The sequence below is a fragment of the Grammomys surdaster genome, unplaced genomic scaffold (assembly GCF_004785775.1).
Source record: "Grammomys surdaster isolate TR1022 unplaced genomic scaffold, NIH_TR_1.0 66, whole genome shotgun sequence".
Taxonomy (NCBI): Eukaryota; Metazoa; Chordata; class Mammalia; order Rodentia; family Muridae; genus Grammomys; species Grammomys surdaster.
This window is the reverse complement of record NW_021604568.1, coordinates 16,026,822-16,032,821: the sequence shown is the minus strand read 5'-3', so window position 1 is coordinate 16,032,821 and position 6,000 is coordinate 16,026,822.

Below are 6,000 nucleotides of genomic sequence, written 5' to 3'. Positions count from 1 at the left end.
CCACCAGTTTCCCTGAAACACCCACGTGCTAAATGGTCACTTGCAAGCCAAGAGCAGCAAGTAGCCTCAGCTCCTGTCTGGATTCTACCTCCTGGAAAAGGCTAGGAAATCAGGCGGAAAACCCAAAGTGGTTTGGTTTGGTTTTGGCTTTTTCACATGGGCTACCAGACAGACGTGTTCCAAGATTCCAGATGGGTAGCAGCTGGATACAATGTGCAGATCTACATAGTACCTTGGGAAAGAGGCATGCTGAAGCCGTCTGAAATATAACCAGCTTCCTTTTTGTCCCTCCCTCCCTGTCTTCTTTCCTCCTTCCCTCCCTCTGTCTGTCCCTCTCTCTCTTTTCCTTCCTATCTGAACCTCTGGGTTCACTTGTTTGTATAGAAGGAAAGAGAAAAAAATCTTTTTGGCAGTGGTTGTTTTGTTTTCTCAATTTTCTTGTCAACCGACTCATGACAGAAAAATGCCAATTTCAATCAATTTCAGTTCCACAGGACAAAAAAATAGAGAATTTATAGGCAGCCATTGGAAACAAAGGAGCCATCTGGTTTTTTAAGTATAATTCTTCTCTGGAGGAGTCTCTGTAAGAAATAAGACTGTTTTCCATCAGAGCACTGCTGAGAACGCTTCTACTTTTTCCATAGAGCCCCATAGCCCGAGTCTGGTGGGTTTCATGGAGAAGGTCCCTCCTCCCCAGGGAGGGTGGCCTTCCGCATCCCAGGGCCTGTGGGTTGACCAATACCTCTGTCCCTTTAAGTGGAGAGGGATTAGGTTTCATGGGAAGCAGCCCGGGTGACGGGTGGAGGTCATCCAACCCTGGTTATCCCAGTCCATTTGTCATTCTACAGTGACAAATCTCACTTTCGCCCAGGAGTCTCCAGAGAGGCTTGGCAGCATTGCAGCTAAAACTCAGTAATGTACTGGAGGCTTACAAAGATGAGCAATTTCCTCCCTCAGAGCCAGGGTAGCTCTGTGGATCTGAAAGTACCATGTAGTTCTTGTAGCAAACATGAGTGTCAGAATTTTATAGGTACTAGGGTCCTGCCTCCTGCCAGGATGATGCCTGTTGTCTGGTGATCCATTCCATTCAGAGGCCACTGAGTGTAGTGTGTGTGTGTGTGTGTGTGTGTGTGTGTAGTAAATGTGTGTGTTTATGTGTGTGGTGTGTGTAGCATTGTGTGTGTGTAGCATGTGTGTGTGCATGAGCATGTATGTGTGTGTATGTTTGTGTGTATGTTTGTGTGTAACATGTGTGTGTGCGCATGAGCCTGTGTGCGTATGTATGTGTGCATGTAGCATGTGTGTGTGTGCATGAGTATGTGTGCATGTATGTGTGCATGAGTGTGTGTGTATGTGTGTGTAGCATGTGTGTGCATGAGTGTGTGTATGTATGTATGTGTAGCATGTGTGTATGCATGAGCATGTGTGTGTATGTATGTGTGTGTCACATGTGTGTGTGCATGAGCATGTGTGTGTGTGTGTGCTTGTGAGTATGGACATGTATGAGGGTATGAGAGTGCATGTGTGTGTAGGTCAGAGGTCAACACTATGGGTGTCATCCATCTTGGTTTTTGTGATACTTTTTTCATGAGCAGAAGCTCACAGAGTAGGCTAGGCTGACTGGCCAGCAAACCCCAAGGACCTGCCTGTCATTGTTTCCCAAACACTAATTTTACAAACACACGTTACTCAACTTGACTTTCCAAATGTGGGTTCTGGGAATTGAACTCAGATCCTCATGCTTGTTAGTAATCTGTTAAACTCCACCTCCACAGTCACCTGGCAACAGCCAGGTATGCTCCTCCCCACAGTTACCTGGCAACAGCCAGGGAGGCCTGCCCACTATAAAAAGGGCTGTTTGCCCCTCCTCTCTCTCTCTTGCTCTCTCTTGCCCCCTTACTCCCGCACCTGCAGGTTGACATCTCCCCTCCCCCCTTCCCTTCCCCCTCTCTCCACATGGTCATGGCCGGCCTCTACTCCTCTCTACTCCTTTCTCTCTCCTCTCGCTCTCCCACTCTCTTAATAAACCTCCCCTCGTGGAACCATTTGGTCTGCTGGAATCTGTTACAAGCTGCACATGAAAAACCTTTCAATGCTTGCATGCAAGCACTTTACCAACCAAGTTCTTGTCTATCGGCCATCTTGAGTTTGTCCCAAGGATTCTGTTGGGAAACCCCATGAGGCTTTAGCTCTGCCTGCCAGTTCCACCTCTGGGCCAGCCCTGCCTTGGCATTCTCTCACTAAGCCTGCCATCTAGGACCCTGATCTCCTCTAGCTCCCTCCTCCTCATCCACCCAGACACAGCTTCCTTTCCACAGAACAGACATCACAAGGCAGTTGGCCCACTCTGCTGAAGGCTTTGTTGATGGGCGGGTCCCTACAGAACTCAGCAGTGACCTACATGTGACTTCCCTTTGCAGACCTTGGCTTTCTGCTGTGATGTTGGGTCTTCTTTTACCTCTGTCATCCCATCTTTTATTATTATTGTGATTAATGCTAATTTCTGTCAGCCAACAATCATGGGCTTTGTTGTACGGCTCCTCTAAGCCCTCCAACCCCTCTCCTGCGTCTCCAATCACCTCACTCCTTTCAGCCGGATTACTCTGAAGTCACCTCCCTCCCGCTTCCTTTTGCTTCCATGCCTTTGAGACTCAATCTTCTCAGGCAGACCATGGCCAGGAGGCCTCTACTCGCTCTGCCAAATGGGTCGCATCAAAGTAGTGAAGATATTTGACAAAAGGAAGAAGCGACAGTCGGTGGGAGGGTGTGTGTGTGTGTGTATGTGTGTGTATGTTTGTGTGTATATGTGTGTATGTGTTGTGTGTGTATGTGTGTACGTGTGTGTATTGCACATGTGTATTGTGTATGTGTATGTTTGTGTATGTGTGTGTGTGTATGTTTGTGTGTATATATGTATTGTGTGTGTATGTGTGTATGTGTGTGTGCATGTGTATTATGTATGTGTATGTTTGTGTATATGTATGTATATGTTTGTGTGTGTATGTATTGTGTGTGTGTGTATGTGTGTGTGCATGTGTATTGTGTATGTATATGTGTATGTGTGTGTGTATATTTGTGTGTGTATATGTATTGTGTGTGTATATGTGTGTATGTGTGTGTGCATGTGTATTATGTATGTCTATGTTTGTGTATATGTTTGTGTGTGTGTATGTATTGTGTGTGTGTGTATGTCTGTGCGCATGTGTATTGTGTATGTTTGTGTATGTGTGTATGTGTGTGTATGTTTGTGTGTATGTATATATTATGTGTGTATGTGTGTACGTGTGTGTGTGCATGTGTATTGTGTATGTGTATATTTGTCTATGTGTGTGTATTAGTGTGTGTGTATATGTATTGTGTAGGTGTGTGTGTCTTCTACAAGGTTTCACACATGGCCAATGTCTTGGGAATTAGCTGTAGAGCTCAATACACCACATTACAATCTTTTAGCCTCAGCTTATCCAAGGTCTTTTGCTGTGATCTATGTTTCAGTATCAAGTGTAAGTTCATGTATTAAGGACGAGGTCTGTACCAGGCATTCTAGTTGTGTTGCAGTTACAAGAGAGGGGTGTTTACCTGGAACGGATGGGAATGGCCAGGTGGGGACGGCTGCTGCCCTCACCGTGCATGGATGCGGTGGGGGACAGAGGTGACCTTGGCTCTCTGCTCCATCATTCCCAACTTAGTTTGTTTTTTAAGATAGGGTCTCTCACGGAACCTGGGACTCACCATTTTTCAGCTATACTGGTTGACCAGAGATCCCAGGTCATCCTGTGCAGGGTTGAAGTTGCTGGCATGCACAGCTGCACTGGGCTTTTTGGGTTGTTCTTTACACAGATACTGAAGATCTGACCTCATGTCCTTAAGCTTCTGTGAGAAGCACTTTACAAACTGAGCCGTCCCCCACCCCCACTTCCAGGCACAACTCCATCCTATTTCCCTCTTCTAAACATTTAAGCTGGGTGAACAACAGGTTAGGCTGTAAGAAGAGCTTGCTTCTGCCAAGCCATGTGACCACAGAGCTGAGCTCACCAATGAGGACTCTGGAGTCTTGGAAACCACAGTACAGTCTGAGAGTTGTCACCCAGCAGCTTTTCTGGCTCAGCTTCTATGTCTGCCCAAGGGCTGGTCGGCAGTGGTGGAGATACACATAAGCCACATGGTAGCTGGAGACAAAGCAAGGGGAAGCTGAGGTTCAGAGAGAGGCGAAAGTTAGGATCACAGAACACCCACAGGAGCGGCAGCACTGACTGGTCAGTGGGGATGGTCCAACCCTTCAGGATAATCAGAAAAGCAATGCTGGGCTGTTCAAAGCTCTCAGACACTGTGTCATTGCCATGGTCAAGTAGAGGGGTTGAGAACCCATGCAGAGGTGCATCCTGTGCCAGCCAAGAGCAAAGAAGCCGAGAGGAAGTTTCAGGTGGCCTCAGAGAGAACCAGGCCACCCCAGCGTGCCTGAGGAACTGGCAGTCCTGAGAAGCCCTGGACTTTTTGATCGTGTGCTTTAAAGGCCTGTACTCTTTGCCTTCATCTTTTCAGGAACCCCGTGCTGTGCTTTCATTTCTATTTTTAAAAAGCACAAAGATGTCATTACCATTTGGCGACACAGGAATCACCTAAAATTTCAGTTCCGACCAATACATGGTGTAGACAAGGGCTTCTCATTGGTGTGCCCATAACTCCTCAAAGATCTTGTTTCAAGGCAGGTTTGGATTCGGGATCTGGGTGGGGTCAGAGCTTCTTCACTCCTGACAAGCTCCCAGGTGATGCAAACCTGCCAGGATGGTCCTTCTCTAAGTGCTGAGGCTTGGTGGCCTAATACATTATCTCCACAACCACACAAAGTTCTGAGTGTCGTGTGAGGTGAAGACTGACAGGAACACTCCAGACAGGGACAAGGGGCATGCGCCAGTGAGCCAGAGGGAAATAGCCTTTCACTTCTCTCTGTTCTCAAAATCTGAGTTCATCCAGCAACTATATCTGAGCTGCTGATGTCCCCTCTCTCTTCACGGACACCCTGGTCCCTGAGGCCATTCTCATCTGCCATTTTCTCTCAGAACCTCTCCATGTGGAAACAAGAACAGCTTCAGGTCTCCAGTTATAAAGTTTTGGCTTTGGCTTAGGAGAAGCATAACTTCCCGTCCCTGAAATGCAACCGTTCATCTTTCTTGTCAAGTCGATGGATTTACATCGCCTCGGAGACAAAGAGTTGGGTCAAGTGAGGTGTGAAGCCCATCCTAAATGTGGCAGTGCATCCCAGAGGGCTGAGCTCATCTCTCTCTGCTCCCCGACTTGGCCCACTTTCTTGTCTCCTTTCTTCTTTAAACAACTATAGATGAGATGAAAAATGTCTTGTCTTAATCACTATTCTACAGCTGCGAAGAGACCCCATGACCAAGGTAACTTATAAAGGAAAGGGTTTAACTGGGGGCTGGATTACAGTTTCAGAGGCTTAGTCCATGTTCACCACAGTGGGAAGCATGGCGGAAGGCAGGCATGGTGCTGGAGCAGTAGCTGAGACCGCACATCTTATCCAAAAGACGGAAGCAGAAAGATGGCAAGGCTATGCCTGGCTTGGGCTTTTGAGACCTGGAAGCCCAACCCCAGGGACACACCTTCTTCAACAAGGCCACATCTCCTAATACTTCCTGAACAGTTCTTCCACCTGATAACCGAACATTCAAATGTTTGAGGCTATAGAAGGCCACTCAAAGCACCATAGGACCACTAAGTACCAAGTGGATTTTACTAAGTAGGCCAATGGATTTCCCCTAATGAAAAATTTTAATTTCAAGGGCAAAGAAAAACTTAAGCAACTCAGCAAATTACTCTAAATAAATAAATACTTTTGCATGAAACACAATAAGTTAACTGAACAGGATCACCATAATTTTAAAGAAAAAAATTGTGTGAACCATTGATTCATATTTAAAATATATGAAGCACCTCTCTGTTTAGACATATTAATGTTTAGACATGTGTATATTTCAGACCTTGGAA